Source organism: Sus scrofa, chromosome 8 (assembly GCF_000003025.6).
Source record: "Sus scrofa isolate TJ Tabasco breed Duroc chromosome 8, Sscrofa11.1, whole genome shotgun sequence".
Classification (NCBI taxonomy): Eukaryota; Metazoa; Chordata; class Mammalia; order Artiodactyla; family Suidae; genus Sus; species Sus scrofa.
In genome coordinates this window covers 55,334,911-55,353,285 of record NC_010450.4, presented here as the reverse complement: position 1 = coordinate 55,353,285, position 18,375 = coordinate 55,334,911, and the positions used below count along the sequence as shown (strand labels likewise).

Here is an 18,375-nt window from a genome sequence, read left to right as displayed (position 1 = left end):
AAGGAAATAGAATCAGTAATCAAAAATTTCCCAACAAAGTCCTAGACCTGGTGAATTCCACCAAACATTTAAAGAAGAATACAAATCCTTCTCAAACTTTTCCAAAAAATTTAAGAGGAGGAAACACCTTCTGACTCATTCTATGAGGCCAACATAACCCTGATACCATGCCAGACAAAGACTCTGCAAGAAAACTGTAGACCAGTAATGCAAAAATCCTCAATAAAATATTAGCAAACAGAATACAGCAGCATATTAAAAGGATTATACACCATGACCAACTGGGATTTATTCCTAGAATGAAAGCATGATTCAGCACATGAAACTTGGTCAATGTAATACGCCACATCAAAGAAAAAAAAAAAAAAAAAAAGTCAAAGAAAAATACCAGGAGTTCCCGTCGTGGTGCAGTGGTTAACGAATCCGACTAGGAACCATAGGGTTTTGGATTCGGTCCCTACCCTTGCTTAGTGGGTTGACCATCTGGCGTTGCTGTGAGCTGTGGTGTGGGTTGCAGACGCAGCTCGGATCCCGTGTGGTTGTGGCTCTGGCGTAGGGTGGTGGCCACAGCTCCGATTCAACCCCTAGCCTGGGAACCTCCATATGCCGCAGGAGCGGCCCAAGAAATAGCAAAAAGACAAAAAAAAAAAAAAAAAAAAAAAAAAAAAGAAAAATACCACATGATCACTTCAATTGATGAGGAAAAAAACATCTGACAAAATCTAAAACACTTTCTTGACAAAAACACTCCAAAAAAATAGAAATAGAATAGAAGCAAACTACCTGAACATAATAAAAGCCATATATTAAAAAGCCACAGCAGGAGTTCCCACTGTGGCTCTTTAGGTTAAGAACCCTGACTAGTATCCATGAGGACACAGGTTCAATCCCTGGCCTTGCTCAGCAGGTTAAGTATCTGGCATTGCAGCAAGGTGTGGTGTAGGTCATAGATGTGGCTCGGATCTGGCACTGTTGTGGCTTGGCCTAGGTGGGCAGCTGCAGCTCTGATTCAACCCCTAGCCTGGGAACCTCCACAGGTCACAGGTGTGGCCCCTAAAAAAAAAAAAAAAAAAAAAAAAAAAAAGCCACAGTAAACATCATACGCAATAGTGAGAGACAAAGTTTTCCTCTGATATCAGCAACAAGCCAAGGATGTCGGCTTTCACCACATTTATTCAACATAGTATGGAAGTTCTAGCCAGAGCAATTAGGCACGGAAAAGAAAAAAAAGTATCCAAATTGGAATCAAAGGTGCAAAATGACATCTTCTTGCAAATGATATGATCTTAGATGTAAAGAACCCTAAAGACTCCACAAAAAAGCTGTTAGAACTAATAAATGAATTCAGCAACATTGTAGAATTAAAAGTCAACACAGAAATCCACTGTGATTCTACACACAATGAACAATCTGAAAAGAAAATTATGAAAACAATTCAATTTTACAACAGCATCAAGAAGAATAAAATAGGAGTTCCTGCCGTGGCTCAGTGGTTAATGAATCCGACTAGGAACCATGAGGTTTGATCCCTGGCCTTGCTCAGTGGGTTAAGGATTCGGCATTGCCATGAGCTGTGGTGTATGTAGGTTGCAGACGTGGCCCGGATCCCACGTTGCTGCGGCTCTGGCATAGGCCAATGGCTACACTCCAATTCAACCCCTACTCTGGGAATCTCCATATGCTGGGGGAGCGGCCCAAGAAATGTCAAAAAATAAATAAATAAATAAATAATAAAATAGAATAAAATAATTCACAATTAACTTAACCAAGGAGGTGTAGCTTTATACAATGAAAACTTTAAAATACTGCTAAAAGAAATTAAAGAAGACATAGGCGAGTTCCCTGGTAGCTTAGTGGGTTAATGATCTGGTATTGTCACTGCCATTGCTCAGATCACTGCTGCAGTGCAGGTTCAATCCCTGGTCCAGGAGCTTCTGGGTGCCAAGGATGCAGCAAACAAACAAACAAAAACCACAAAAAAGAGAAAGCAAGAAATTAAAGAAGACAAATAAATGGAAATACATCCCATATTCATGGATTAGAATGTCAATACTACTCACAGTCATCTACTGACTCAATGAAAACTCTATCTAAATCCCAATGACATTTTTTGGCAAACAAGGAAAACATCCTAAAATTCACATGAACTCTCTGGGAACCCCAAAGAGCCATAATGATCTTGAAAAAGAACAAGACTGGGATATTCACATTTCCTGACTTCAAAACTCACTACAAAGCTACAGTGCACCAAACAGTATAGTTCTGGCATACAGACCAATGGAACATAATAGAGAGCCAAGAAATAACTCGTGCATAGAGGATCACATGATTTTTGACAAGGGCGCTATGAACATTCACTGAGGAAAGAACAGTCTTTTCAACAAATGGTGCTAGAAAAATATCTACACACAGAAAAATGAAGTTGGACCCTTACCTAACACAATGTACAAAAATTAACTCAAAATACGGAGTTCCCATCATGGCTCAGTGGAAACGAATCTGACTAGCATCCAGGAGGACACAAGTTCAATCCCTGGCCTCGCTCAGTGGGTTAAGGATCTGGCGTTGCTGTGAGCTGTGGTTTAGGTTGCAGACATGGCTCGGATCTGATGTTGCTGTGGTTTGGGTATAGGCCAGTGGCTACAACTCTGATTCAACCCCTAGCCTGGGAACCTCCATCTGACATGGATATGGCCCTAAAAAGACAAAAAAATTTTTTTTTAATTAACTCAAAATACATCAAGAACAAAATGTAAGACATCAAACAATAAAACTCTTAGAAGAAAACAAAGAAAAAAATTTCACAATAATGGATTTGGCAATGATTTCCTACATTTGATACCAAAGATACAGGTAACAAAAGAAAAAATAGGAGTTCCTATTGTGGAGCAGTGGTTAACGAATCCAACTAGGAACCATGAGGTTGTGGGTTCAATCCCTGGCCTTGCTCAGTGGGTTAAGGATCTGGTGTTGCCATGAGCTATGGTGCAGGTTGCAGACGCGGCTCAGATCTTGCGTTGCGTGCCTCTTGCATAGTCCGGCAGCTACAGCTCTGATTCGACCCCTAGCCTGGGAACCTCCATATGCCGCGAGAGCGGCCCAAGAAATGCCAAAAAGACCAAAAAAAAAGAAAGAAAGAAAAAATAAACAAACTGGACTTCATGATAATCTAAAAATTTTGTGCATCCAAAGACACTATCCAGTGAGTAAAAAGGCAACCACAGAATGGAAGAAAAATATTTGCAAATCATATATCTGATAAGGGACTGATATCCAGAATACATAAAGAAGTCCTAGAACTCAACAACAAAAAAGCAAATAATCCGATTCAAAAGTGGACAAAGGATTTGAATAGACATTTCTCTAAAGATGATACAGGAATGATCAGTTAAGTACATAAGATGCTCAACATAACAAATCATTAGGAAAATGCAAATCAAAACCACAATGAGATATCACTTCACAGCTGTCAGGATGGCTATTAAAAAACAAACAAATGCCAAGACAACTGTCGACAAGGATGGAGAGAACCTGAACCCTTGTGCACTATTGGCAAAAATGTAAAATGTTATCACCACAGTAGAAAACAACATGGTGGTTCCTCAAAAAGCTAAAAATAGAATTACTCTATAATCCAGCAATTCACTTCCAGGTATCTGTCCAAAAGAATTAAAAGCAGATCCTCAAAGAGATATGTGTACACCCATGTTCACAGCAGCATTATTTATAACAGCTAAATCATGGGAGCAACCCAAGAGTTCACTGACAGATGAATGAACAAACAAAATGTGGTAAATACATACAATGGAATATTGTTATAACAAGTAATCACCACTGAGATTGTGGAGAAATCAAAACCCTCGTGCACTGCTGGTGGAAATTTAAAATGGTATAATCATCATGGAAAACAGCTTGGCAGGTCCTCAAAACCAGCGTTAAACACAGAATTACCATGTGATCCAGCAATTCCACACCTAATTTTGGTAAATTTCCAAAAGAATAAAAAGTGGGGCCTCAAAAGATACTTCCATGACAGTGTTCATATGCATTATTCACAAGAGCCAAAAGGTAGAAGCGACACAAATGTGCATCAGCAGATGAATGGTCTTGTATGATATATACACAACGGAATCCTTTTTAGGCCATAAAAAGGAATAAAGGTCTGATATGTGCTACAACATAATGAACCCTGAAAACATTACTCTAAGTGAAATAAGTCAGTCATAAAAAGACAAATACTTGCATGATCCCACTTACACGAAGGATCTAGAAGAGGCAAATTCACAGAGGCGGAGAGTAGAACAGAGGTTACTGAGAGTGGGAGCTATTGTGTAACAGGTAGAAAACTTCTGTTTGGAATTGAAAAAAGGTCTGGAAATGGATAGTGCTAATGGCTGCGTAACATTTTTGAATGTACTTAATGCCAATAAACTGTACACTTAAAAATGGTTAAAATGGTAACATTTATATTATAAATACTTTACAATAAAAAATTTTAACATTTAAGGGAAAAAAAAAGAATATTGGAAATTCAGATATGGATGAGCAACCCAAATGCCGCCATGAGCTGTTAGTACAGTGTCCCAACAGAATTCCCCTTCTTCTTTCCCTCCTTCCTTCCATCCTCTGTTTCCTGAGCTGCACCAAACAGCTAAACTAGATCTAAGGAACACAGATGCATGAAGGAATTATAATAAGAATTTAATTCTAAAAAGCTAAATCATATTGCAACAGGGACAGGCTGAATGAGGTACCCAGAGCAGGGGTCAGAAACAACCAGAAGGCAGAATTGAAGACCAGGAGGCATTTCTACCCTGAGGAAAAGGGAAAAGGAAGAAAAGACAAAAATACATGTGCAAGCCCCAAATGTGTAAGTCCTTTAGTTCTAGAACAACTCCTTGCAATTATCTTAAAGGATACGACGAGCTAAATAATTCAGGCAGGGCCAGCGTCACTGGCTGTGAACTACCAGGAGGAAAGAGAGCAAGAGCCAGTTCCATGCCAGCCTGAGGTCAGGGATCTCTTCTCACACGGTCTCTGAAAGTACCGTCTACTGCTCTAGCTTCCCGACCCTGTGCACGTAACCTGAGGAAAATCAACTGAAAACTCTATGTGAAGCCTGGAGTTCCTGCTGTGGCACAACGGGATTGGGGACTGGCGGTGACTCTGCAGCCCCAGGATGCCAGTCCAATCCCCGTCCCGGCACAGTGGATTAAAGGATCTGGCGTTGATACAGATGAGATACAGGTGGCAAATGTGGCTCAGATATGATGATCCCTGGCCCAGGAACTCCATAAAAGTACGGCCGAAAAAGAAAAAGAAAAAAAAAAAAAAAAAGTTCTATGTGAATGGTCCTCAATTAATGATCAGACCAGATTTCCCAACTCACAGCTCATATCAAGAACAAGCCAGTCTGAAGCATCCTCTTCCGCCAATTACTGCTCAGCTGTCTCACCCCCAAGAAAAAGGTTTAGGGCCAAAGAAGAATGTTTGCATCCTTCAGTCTTTCACCTGATTCGACAAGAATCATAGAAAAAAACAAACTTTCAGACTTCAGGAAAGACCCAGCTTATTAAGGATTCTTTAAAAAAAAATCATAACACCACTGTTATGATCACAACTGGCAGAATTGGTCTCCTAAGATGCATTCCAATTCTAATTAAAACAGGGCTGTCCCAGAGCTCCCACTTAATTTTAATTTACATTAAAATAACTGAGAGGAGCCATTTGATATACTGAACAACCACCCTAAATCCAGTGGCTTAAACGTTAGCATCTTCCTTTTTCATATACCACAGCTTTGAGCTGGATGACGGGGGACGGAGGGGCCTTTTTCCATAACGCGGAAGAAATTGTTTTCTAAAATGAGATTACGCTGTACTTAGGCAAGCTGTTTCAAAGACGGAGCATTAAAGAGTCTGCCCGTCGACAACCTCACTGGTGGAACTAATGGAAACTGTAAGAACAACATCTATTTGGAAAGGGACCTGAATCCACGCCCCACTGACTGCTACATCCGCTCAGAGGTGGCACAGGGTCCAGGTGGGCCCAGGGCTTCCTCCACTTCACTGCAAGCTCCCCGGGGCTGCACGGAGAGAAGCAATGGCAACTCCCGCGCCGCTCACTCCACACAACTTGCCTTTGAGCACCAGGCACACCCTGCCACCCGCGGTCTCTGCGTCCTTGTGTACAGCTTCCTGCCCCCAGCCCACCAGAGCATCATTTGCAGGGTCCCAGGCCCTGGCTGGGTGTCTGCTTCCGCATCGCAGCCCAGAGGTTAACTACTGTATCCATTTACTGATGGAGGATGTAACCCCAGTCCAGGGTTTATACTTTCTCCTGAGGCCCAGAGGGATCAGTGGACTTGCCTGCAGCCACCAGGCTGAGGAGAGGGAGTGGCGGAGGGGGCCTCGGGACCAGGCTTACCTCCTGTCTTCCTCCAAAGGCCATGCAGTTGATGGCACCCCCTACTTTCCATGGCTCCCCACTGCATAAAAAATGTTAGCCCTCTTTAGCCTTTCCAAGCTCTCCCAGTTTGGCCCACTTTTTCAGTCTTGTCTCCTGCCACCTAGGTCTACGATGGCTCTCATGTTTGCTGTATCTTTGTTCATTCTGTTCCTACCTCTGGTATCCTCTTCCAGCCCTCTCTATGTCAAAACCCCACCCTCCTTCAAGACCCAGCTCCAACAACACCTCCTTTAGTAAGCCACCTCCTTCTCTTCCTTCCACCTTCCTCCACGGCAACGCTCCCCCCTTCCTCAGAGTCCCCATGGCACTCACACCTTCCATCACGGCACACTGCACATTCTGCCTTGTCAGGTGCTTGGCTAGACTGAGAGTAGCTCATGCTTATACTCACTAGCAGCGCCACGGAGCCCGCTGTGAACACTGGGCTCAGAGGAAAGGAGGGGCACGGGGACACATGCCACCTCTCCATGGTCGGTGTGATGCCCAATATGACCAGCCTTCCAGCGTCCCACTGACTGTCCCCGTGACCCTCCCCCCAAAACCAGTGACTACTAGAAGAGGGATGTGCATTAAACATGACAGCCCATGAAATCCACTAGTGAATTACAGAACATAAATCATAATGCATTCATCCACTCTGCAGCGCTCTGAAAATACCACGTTCTGTTCTCAAGCTACAAAGGACAACGGAAGCTGGCATTCCAAGGACTAGTCCTCCCCCAGCCTCATCCTTCCATGTCACGGTCAAGGTGCCAGGCCGTGGCACGCAGTACTTACTCCATACATGCCTGCCGCTGAGAGATAAACTGGGTTCACCATGACTCAGGCCTCGTGGGATGCGGAGGGTGATCGTACTTGTCATTAAGCCTCACACAGCAGGACACAGTTACTGATTTTCCGCCTGCTCTGGTAACCATTCAAAGACTGCCATCCTGTTTTGTTTCTCTGTACCTAGGATCAACCCAGTTGTTTCTAACAGACAGAAAGCAGAGAAAAATGATAATCTGGAAAAATTTGTACAAGCCACCCTTCTGGAAGTAACTGCAACCTCCACACTGCACCTACTAAAAAGATAAATTCATGCACTTTAATAGCTAGTATGGACATGAGATTAACTGAACTGTCAGACATTGCCTGACAAAGCTGCTGTTCAGTGTTGTCACTGATAACAAACTGGTAGTGACTCAGAACTCTATGACCTGGGGGTGAAGACGGGTAGATACGAAGCTGTATATAACATAACATCTTTAAGACGTTCATTTGAGCTGCCTGTGTTGACTAGGAAAACAAAAATCTCAATGGAAAGTAACAAATTTGGTCCTGAGGTTATCTTTCTTTTTATCTTTGCCAATTAAAGTCTACACCCACTCCCGGGCCTCTATCTGAGGAAAAACATAATTTGAAAAGATACATGCACCCTAATGTTCACTGTAGCACTATTTACAATAGCCAAGGCATGAAGCTGCCTAAATGTCCATGGAGAGAGGATGGATAAAGTTGTGGCACGCACACGCACACACACACACACACACACACAAATGGAACAGTACTCAGGCATAAAAAAGAATGAAATAATGCCATGTACAGTAACATGGAAGGACCTAAAAATTATCATACTAAGTGACGTAAGTCAGACAGAGAAAGACAAATATCATATGATAGCACTTATATGCAGAATCTAAAAAAATGATACAAATGAACTTATTTACAAAACAGGAACAGACTCACATAGAAAACAAACTTACGGTTACCAAAGGGGAAAGGTTGGAGGGAGAAGATAAATTAGGAATTGAGCTTAATATAAACACACTAGTATGTATAAAGTAGACAGATAATAAAAGCCTACTATACAGCACAGGGAAGTATACGTAATATCTTATAATAATCTATAATGAAAAAGAATCTGAGAAAGGATGCACATGTGTGTATATGTATGTGTAATAATCACTTTGCTACACACATGAAAGTAACACAACATTGTAAATTAACTATACTTCAATTTTTTAAAATATGAGAAAAAAAAGACTGATGTCACAAAACTAACAGGAAGCTGGTGGCCACAGCTTTTGTACCACCCAATCCTGGCTGTTTCTTCTTGTATGGAACATCAGACACATCCACGAAGAGACAGACTAACAGGTCATGACCTCCTCCTTTAGAACATAGGCTAAGACACCTCTCTTCACTCCCGCTCTCCTCCTTCAAAATGAATAGAGCCTGGAGTTCCCATCATGGCTCAGTGGTTAATGAATCCAACTAGTAACCACGAGGATATGGGTTCAATCCCTGGCCTCGCTCAGTGGGTTAAGGATCCAGCATCGCCGTGAGCTGTGGTGTTGGTCGCAGAAGCGGCTCAGATCCCATGGTGCTGTGGCTCTGGTGTAGGTTGGCAGCTGTAGCTCTGATTAGACCCTAGCCTGGGAACCTCCACATGCTGCAGGTGTGGCCCTAGAAAAGACAGACAAAAAACAAAAACGAAAACAAACAAAAATGAATAGAGCCTGAAAGCTTACGGCTTTGTCTTCAAGGTTCCTTTAAAACTCCCTGAAATCTTTGCAATAACAAATATATATTCAGATACCCACTCAAATGGGCACCATATCTTATTTATCCCAGAGTTACAAATGTTAACGCCCAATAATTTTAAAATGTGATTTCCTCAGAACTAGATAAGGCTATAGGGCCCCTGAGCCATATAGGAAAGTAAAGCTGAGCCTAAACATCAACATATCAAAATAAAGCCCCTTCTCTCTCTCTCACACCCCCCACTCCACACACACACACACACTCTAGCAGAGTAAGTAACGTGCAACGACTCAGGCACAGATCCTGCACCATATGGTAACTGCCATGCGCTAAACAGACTTTGTTCTGGCTGCACTGGACACATGCATGAGTTTCCAGGCATAGCAGTAACCTGAGCCACGGCAGTGACAATGCCCAACCCTTAACCCAGTGAGCCACCAGGGAACTCCTAAATGGTCTTTTAATGGCTCATAGTTCCCGTCTTTCTAAGCACCTAACCTTTTAGCAGGGAGAGGTTACAGGCAGTGGAAAGAACGCAGCTCAGTTTCTTAACCTCTGAACTTCGTCTTTCCATCTGTAAAATGAAGGGGTGGTCCAGAATGACACTCGCCAAGAGAAATATAACGCAAGCCATATATGTAGCTTTTAATTTTCTAGTAGGTACACTTTAAAAAGTAAAAAAACAAATACATAAAATTAACTATAATAATGTTTCAGTCAATTTAACATAGCCAAAACATTATTTCAATGTGTTATCAGTACTTTTAAGTTATCAGTGGCACAGAGTACGTTTTTTTATACCAACACTTTGAAATCTGGTGGGTATTTGAAACTTGGGGCACAGCCCAGTCTATCCAAGCCAGGTCAGATGCTCAATGTCACATGACAGCAGCAGCTACTGGATGAGAGAGCATAGGTCTACATGATCCCAGAGAGTCCTCTCCACACTAGAAGTAACTTTAGTACAGGAAATAAGAGATTTTGAGATGAAAATATGCTTAGAAAAACTACAGTGTTTTTCTGGATATTCTCAGTTTATTTAGTCTCATTCAAAATGGTATTTTGGCTGACTAGTATCCATGAGGTTGTGGGTCCGATCCCTGACCTCACTCAGTGGGTTAAGGATCCGGCATTGCTGTGAGCTGTGGTGTAGGCCGGCGGCTACAGCTCTGATTCCACCCCTTGCCTAGGAACCTCCTGCTGCAGGTGTGGCCCTAAAAAAAAAGACAAAAAGAAAAAAAAGAAAAACAATTGTTCCCCTGTCAGTCCAACAGAAATGACTAAAAGAAAATTATGACCATCATCATGTTGTCATCCACATACTAAGACAATGCTATGAAACACAAATGTGCACAGGCTTTTGGAACCGTTTCTATAATGACCCCATGTGCACTGAGAAAGGTCCGCTCCCTCCTCCCACAGCATCCTGCTCATTAGACCCTCTGTGATCAATGATGTGCCTTCGCCAGATGGCTGGTCTGGGTTAAGAGCACAATACAGGATCAGAGAACAAAGCTCAGCTAACTGGCCTTCCCAGGAACTGAACCCGTGACCCTGACCTCATTAACTCTAGAGAACCGTTAACCCATCACAAACATGCCCAGGCGGTAGCATCCTAAGGTGTGCCAAGCAAGCCCACTGCATCTGTCACAATGATACTCTGGTTGAGAAAAAGTCACTCTACATGTGTTAAGAACTTTTCAAAATGAAGACGACCTGCAATGCAATCATCGAGGGAAGCCGGGAATTCAACAGCAGTGTCTGAACCAGCTCAGCTGCATCCATCCCAAGCCTCACTAAGAATAGCAGCTGTGGCCCAGGCCTGAGACCATAAATGGCTTTGACAAGGGGGTCCTGATGGTTCCCTTTCCAAACAACGGTGATCTTGGAACCAGAGATTTCCTTTTTATTTCTCCAAAGTGAGGAACTCTGGGTTAACAGTTATATACAAGAATTCCACCGATTATTTACTGAATCCGGCTTATCCAAGATTTAAACAATCACAGAGTTTCTCTGCTGCCCCCCAGCCCGCTCCCCTTCCCCATTAGTACCAGCCAATCCCTCACCGGGGGGAGGCCTGGGACCTCTGGGTGGGCTGTTCATACCCTCCCTGGTAAAAAAATAAAATCTCTCTTTTGCAAGTTTTCCTTCCTTTCTTGTTACTGAGAATAATCTTCTTAGCAGCTGGTATCTGCTCTAAATTGTTTTAACAACCTGTCTCTAGTGAGCTGAGTACTTACTTCCAATTTAAATATTTCCCAAAGTGTTTCAGGGAGGCAGCTTCTGTAGCTCTTCCTCAAAGATACGTATTTAAAAATAGTGCCAGTTTCGGAAGCAAGTTTATTGAAATTTCCACGCAAGCCTCAAAGTATGCAATTTGAAAAATTCTACAAACATCTAGAAGAGCTAGTGAAGATTTTAAAATCTGATTGAAAATACTTCTGTATTTCATTTTTTGATATTTTCAATGGAATCACCTTTCCACGTGCAAATTTACTAGAATATAAATCCATTACATACAGTTGTTCTCTTCAGCTTCTTAAATATTTCTGATAACATGTGACTAAAGCATTCAACATATCTTAAAGGTTTTTACTCAGTTTTTCATTTCCACAAAGTTACTTAAGATGATTTTTAAATTTATGGATTAAGAGCTTGTAATGTGGAGTTCCCAAGTGGAGCAGCAGATTAAGGACCTGGCATTGCCACAGCTCGGGTCACTGCTGTGGCGTGGATTTGGTCCCTGGCCTGGAAACTTCCATGGGCGCACAGCAAACAAAGAGCATGCAATCTTCCACTTCTGATGCAACTGCAGGAATCAACATGCACATAAATCGGAAATATGTGTATACATCTGCCTCAAAGTCACAGTACAAGTATTTAAACTGATTTTGCTCTTTTTATCTCTAAGAATGTTTACATCACAACTAAAAAAGGTAGTACCAAACGTAATGGGAACCCAGTTTACCTGCCTGAATACTGAAAAATTATAGTGATCGGAGTTCCGGTCGTGGCACAGCAGAAACGAATCTGACTAGCAACCATGAGGTTGCAGGTTTGATCCCTGGCCTCACTCAGTGGGTTAAGGATCTGGCAGTGCTGTGAGCTGTGGCATAGGCCGGCAGCTTCTCCAGTTGCACCCCTAGCCAGGGAACCTCCATATGCCATGGGTGTGGCCCTAAAAAGCAAATAAATAAAAATTTAAAAAATGAAAAATTACAGTGATGATTTGATAGGTGGAACGGTTCTTAATGCTCTCACCAAAACTACACCAGCCCACCAAGGGTCAAGTGTTAGACCAAAGGAACACGTTAACAAAACGAGTGTAACATACACTTAGGACAACCGAACATAAATTAGTTAGGGGCAAGATGATTTTCTGAGGGTTCACCCAAGAATAAAACCCGATGTCCAACAATACATGAAACAATATACTCCCTTTCATCTGATCCTAATAGAAAATTTTAACTGATGAAAAGAAATACGTGGTTTCATATAAACCATGAAACTACTGTTCTTCGTCTAATATATCGTCCTGATCTACACAAACTGTGATTTTTAAAAACTGTCAGTTTTGAAAACACTAACCTTAATTCAACAAATAAACTGGTTACACACATCACTGAAAGACGAAAGCTCCCCGCACATGGAAGCTATCATGCAAAAGCAGGAGCGTATTTATATCTTTAGGCACCTGGTAATTATCTTATTTATAAGATCCACTCTTACATGTCAACAGCAATGCACAAACCAGACACTGAAAGGTCTGAATCTGTCACAAAAGTGTAAAAGAAACAGTGAAATTGGCTTTCCGTTGTCACATAAAATCATCTATTTGTGTTTCTAAGTACTATTTATAAAACATATTTCCTTAATGCTTTCTCACGATATTTTTAAAAGAGGAGGAAAGTTCCAGAACTACCGCCCCAAAAAAAGTTAAATTAAAATACTGCTAAACACTTGAGAAACATTTGCAAAGAACTGAATTGCAAAACCAAAACCTTAACAGTGCAGTTTATAGTGGTTTCTTACAAGTACTTCACAAAATAAATACCTTCACTGCCTGATGCCTTTGAAACAAATCAATACACTATAAAGTACTCTTTGTAGTTCTTAGGTCTTCACTTTGTGTCTTAACGAAAGCCCACATTCATTTGTAATGAAGTCTTTTTATAGTTACACAGCTATTTCCATCTCTTCTGAAGATGTATTAAACCTTTGGGTGCTCAATAAAACCAACCAATTAATTGAGTCTGTCATAAAATCCTGAGAAGCTATTCCAAAATATTTACATCATCCTGCTGTGTAGCCCTGGGAACTATGTCTGGTCACTTGCAATGGAGCATGATAAGGTGAGAAAAAAGGATGTATACATGTATGTGTAACTGGGTCACCTTGCTGTGCAGTGGAAAACTGACAGAACACTGTAAACTGCTATGATAGAAAAAATAAAAATCATTATAAAAAAATTAAAAGTAACAATATTTACATCAAAGACCCGCCAAAGTCAAAAGGAAATAATAGTCTCCTCAGGATGCTTTCTTACTTGACTAACTTGAAATTTTTCTTCAAATGGGTCCTTTCGATGTACCAGGACGGGGGTTGCTGTGGGCACTGGCGTTCTAGTTTACATAGGACAAGACACCAGGCCTCCAGAGACCGCCAGGCAGGTACCAGAATGTCAGCACAGATGAATGGGCAGAGAGAGCAGAGGGCTTTGGGCTCCAGCAGAACTTGGAGCTCTTGCTTCAACTCTCACTATCTTTATGACCTTGGACAAGCGTGTAAAACCACTGTGAGTCTTCATTTCAATTATCAAACAGAAACATGAGACCTTCTTACAGAGCTGCTGTGAGCACGAAGTTAGATAACATACACACAACAGACGGCTTAGCACCGCATCTAGACCATAATATTAATACATGGCTCCATACTGAGAAATGTTTAAGAACCTATTTTGAGTGTAACATAATATTCAACTTCCAACTGATGCTGTAAATCATTAGAAGGAAAAATATAAAGATTCAATACAAGACTTTAATGCCCTTATTAACCTGATCATCCTTCACACTAGTGCTTTTCATACTGCAGGGCCTAACCTGTCAACTGGGTGTGAGCTCGTTCAGTGCATGTCAACCAGCATTTCTAAGTAAAACAGAGTGAGTGTAAGAATGCACTGAATACAGGACATCTAGGCACTGATTCATCAATCTTTTAATGAAACACATTTGGAATCTATCTGTAAAGTGAATGGCAATGTAAAACTCACTTCTTACTGGGAAAAAAAAAAAAGAAAAAGTTTAAAAGCCACTGCTTCATTATAGTAATAAGAACAAAAATATTTAGCCAACATTGAAATCTTAGTTTCTAATAGACTCTGTGCTAAACACATACATTATTTCCAATCCCCTCCCCCAAATCCTCCAAGGTTAAGTCCTATTACTTCCACCATTTTACCCATGAGAAAACTGACACTTAGTGATTAAGTCCCTTGCCAAAGATGGAGAGCTAGCAACAGGTCCATCCAGGGTTCAAACCTAGTCACCTGCCTCCAGGGCCTGCCCGTTTAACCCCTTCACCAACTAGTAGGTTGTAAGATAGAACTTTTCCTTATGTAAAAAGTTACTCAAAAGGCTGACTTTTTCAGGAAGCCTAATCAAGAGATATTTTCCAGAGGTGCAGCCACTCTTGGAGAAGCAGAGATGGAATTCAGAGATGAAAGCACCAGGTGTGAGGTGTGCTTCTGTCCTGGCCCCCAGGCTTTGGCAGCCAGTGGTTGGCAAGTCATTTAATCTGCCATGTGCCTGGATTTCCTCGCCTAGGAAACGGGAATGCCAGAGTCTGCCCTGCCCGCCCACAGGCCCTCGCAAGTATCTGTACATAGGAGAGAACTGTTCTACAGTGCTCCACAGGGACATGAGATACTCATTAACGTGATCCATGGAGCCCCATTCTCCAGAGAAGCATGTATCACATATGATCAAAACAGGAAGATCATCAGGCTTTGCTATTTATGTGCGACAGCTCTGCACAGTTCTTGGCACACAGAGGGCCTTCACTAAGCATCCATTAAACTAAAAGAAGTAAACCAGTTCCATCTGTCTCCATGTGTTACCGTTTGCATTTTACTTTGCATTAACTCATTTGTTCCTCAATTATTTCCTCAAGTATTTATTTTTTCAATTTTCACCTAATATATGCTAAACCATTCCTTGCCCTGGAGAATTTCAATTAATTTTCCCAAAACTGTGTAAGAGAAAATTGTAAAATATAGCTTCCTCGCCTAGCAGCAATAGTAACTTACATTTATCACAGTGCTGTTATAGTTTGGAAAGAACTATGTGGAAGCTTTTGTTTCTCACACCAATTGCCTAAGTAAGTATGTCAAGTCAGTATTATTATCTTCCTGACTCCAAATTCAGTGCTAAGTGACTGCTACGCCTTTGGAGTGAAAGTTTCTCCATTTCTAAGGTGACTGTCAAAACTGCGTTTGGAAGAAAATACATTTTAATACTGGAAAGGGGCCTTATTTTTTTTTTTTTTACCCCCCTCACATATCTGAGTTGAAGTAAAGCATGCATATCGCCTACATAAAATGCATTCTTCGAAATGTTTCTTTTAAAAAACCTGCCTTTGACATTTTTCTTACAGGCAATTTTCTGTTCAATATATTGAACTAGGATTCGGTTTTCTCACAAAATAAAGGACGGATTTAGTGAAAGTGTCTTTCCTTTGTTGACTTGTTCAAATTATTGAAAACTGATTGTTGTTTTCAGATTCCTGAGTCACATACGAGGCCAAACAGTTGTGAGCCATTTTATATATATAATCCAACAACTACTACAGGTGATTTTCACAGGGAAATGACGACTGAATGACAACTTGATGAACTGACTATCTGCTACAAAATACTGACCCAGAACCTTTTACTCAATCGCCTCACGCTTTGTACTCTCACCGCTCCGTCTCCACCCGCACCGCCCCCAACAAGCGCTCCCGCACCTACAGCAGATCAGTTTCCGGGCCATTATTCTTAAAACCGTATTAAAATTTCACAACGCGCGCTCCTGGCTACTAGGTTTCCTCCCCTCCCCTGCCCTCCCCCGCCACCCCGCCCATCCACTGAATCCATGTGGCTTTCAATCAATTTTTTCCTCGGAAAATTCAGAAAACGATTACGATGCTCTGTCCTGAGAACCTGTGAGATGTCAACGCCTGTCCCTGTGTCGCCGATGAGCATGAATGAGAGCCGTGCCCCAGCCGCCGCCTCGGCGGGGTGCGGAGGTCCGACCTCGCCGCCAGCGCTCGGCGACCAGGGACGACCACGGGGCCGGGAAACCGCCACCAGAGCCCTGGCCGAAGCGAGCGAAGACCCGGGCTAGAGCCCTGGCCGAAGCGAGCGAAGACCCGGGCTAGAGCCCTGGCGACTGGCGGCCCCGCCGGCGCTCCAGCCGGTGCCCCCGGGGCAAACCTTTGTCTGGCCTCGGCCGTCCAGCCGGGGGCTCAGCGGAATAGGGGCAGCGAGGGCGGGGGCCCGGGCCCGGGCGGGGGCCAGACAAAGCCCCGCGCTCGGGCTCGACCGCCCGGCTCGCCGCCCCCGCGCAGCTGGGCTCGCGCTCGGAAGGCCGGCGAGGGCTAGGGCGAGGGTCGCCGCGCCGACACGTGCAGGGGGCGCGGGGCTCCCCGCGTGGGACCCGGGGCGGCGCGGGCGGGGGTTGCCGGGGAGGGGAGGGGACCCGCCCGCGGCGCCCATTGTCTGCGCGGGCCGCGGGCAGGAGGGCGCTCACCTGAGGTCCCCGCCGGGCTGGCCCCGGGCCGGACGGCGACGCGCACTCGGGCGCGGGCGGGACGCGGAGGCCCAGGCGGCGCCCCTGCAGCCCGCGCCGCGGCCCCGCAGCTCCCGCCCTCAGGCGGCCGCCGCCTCCATTGCGCTGCCCGCCGCCGCCGCCGCGCGGCACTGCGCGCCCGGCTCGCCGCCCAGTCACATGCTCCGCCCGCGCCTCGGGCGCTCGGACCCGCGCGCGGCCCCGCCCGGCCTCGCCCCCCGGGACGGACGCACCCCGCGGCGCTTTCCCCTGGGAGCCAGCTGGCGTGGCGCGGGGCCGCTCGGGACGCCTGGGACCGCGGCTGCTGCGGGGGCTCCCGCGGGGCGCACACCCAGCCCTGGTACCTGCTCGAGCCGGAGAGCGAGGCTAGCCACCCGCATTGCACTGGGAATCTCGCCCAGCCCAGCCGCGACAGCGACAAATGACACTGGGATCCCGAACGTCAAACGAGTTGAAAGATGCCACGCAGAAACAGGCTTAAAATTGCTTTGCCAGTGCATCTGAACGGAGTGAGCTGACATTGGGCATTATTGTCCCCAACAGTAATGAAATTAAATACTGACTTTGAATATTGAATTTTAAGGAGACTATTTGTCTTTTCCTTTTGTGGCCTAACTACAAACACCAAGACTTTTTCTCCATATGTTTTGCTATGACTCCATGGAATCTGGAAATCCGTTTCTGGTGATCTTTTCCTTCACTATGCTAATAATGATTCTAAAAACAATCTCATATTATTAATCAAGGAAGTAAAAACAAAGAAAAAATTGCGACAAAAGATGCAGAAGATAAGGAGTAACCCTAATAGGTACTCGATCCTGAGTCAGATGTCCCATTGCCAGAGAAAGGACTACTAATTTTAATGCAAGTGCGAGACTTAAGGGAGCAACTCTGATCCTGGGAGAATCTAGTGCTATGGCCTTATCCAGCTGGACTTTTCTAGATCAACATTTTAATTATCTACCAGAATATGGCTGTGCATTTTTATAAGTATAGCTGTCATTGCTCAGTGCTTGAATATTCTGAATAATGTCTGCTTTATTCCAAACAAGCATAATGAAGAATTTTATAAAAGGTTCAACCAGTTCCATTTGATTTGCTCTAGTAGCACTAGAGGTTCTCAGAAGCCAAAATTAGATCTGTATAGAACATATAACTGGGGTCTTTTTCTTGACATATTAGAGTCTAGCCAAGGACATAAAACACACTCTATGAAAATCCAAATTTACACCAATCAGGTGTAGGTCTGCTATTCTTTGATGCTTCTGGGCAAGGAACACCAAATTATATACCCTTAAAATATCGAGAGAGTCCTAGAGAATTTAGGTTCATATTAGACCTCTCTAGCTCTAATGGACTGTGGGTCTCAGAAGCCTCAGAAATCAGAAGCTATCAGGCACCACTTTAGACAAGTGCTGGGTTTTTTTGTTTGGATTTTTTTGTTTGTTTGTTTGTTTTCTTGAGGCCAGACCCTCGGCATATGGAGGTTTCCAGGTTAGGGGTCGAATCAGAGCTGCGGCTGCCGGCCTACACCACAGCCACAGCAACCCCAGAT

General features: G+C 43.6%; 1 protein-coding gene across 9 annotated transcripts in view; it reads right to left on the bottom strand.

Annotated features, from left to right (window-relative positions):
* KIAA1211 (KIAA1211 ortholog) overlaps window positions 1-16,923 on the bottom strand; it is a 264,569-nt gene extending 247,646 nt beyond the window's left edge. For 5 of the 9 annotated variants that reach the window (XM_021101354.1, XM_021101353.1, XM_021101357.1 and 2 more), the window contains exon 1: window positions 16,782-16,923. The gene's annotated coding sequence lies outside the window, so the exon portion shown is untranslated. The remainder of the gene's footprint in view (window positions 1-16,781) is intronic. The other 4 variants (XM_021101358.1, XM_021101360.1, XM_021101359.1 and 1 more) reach the window with 1 other exon arrangement.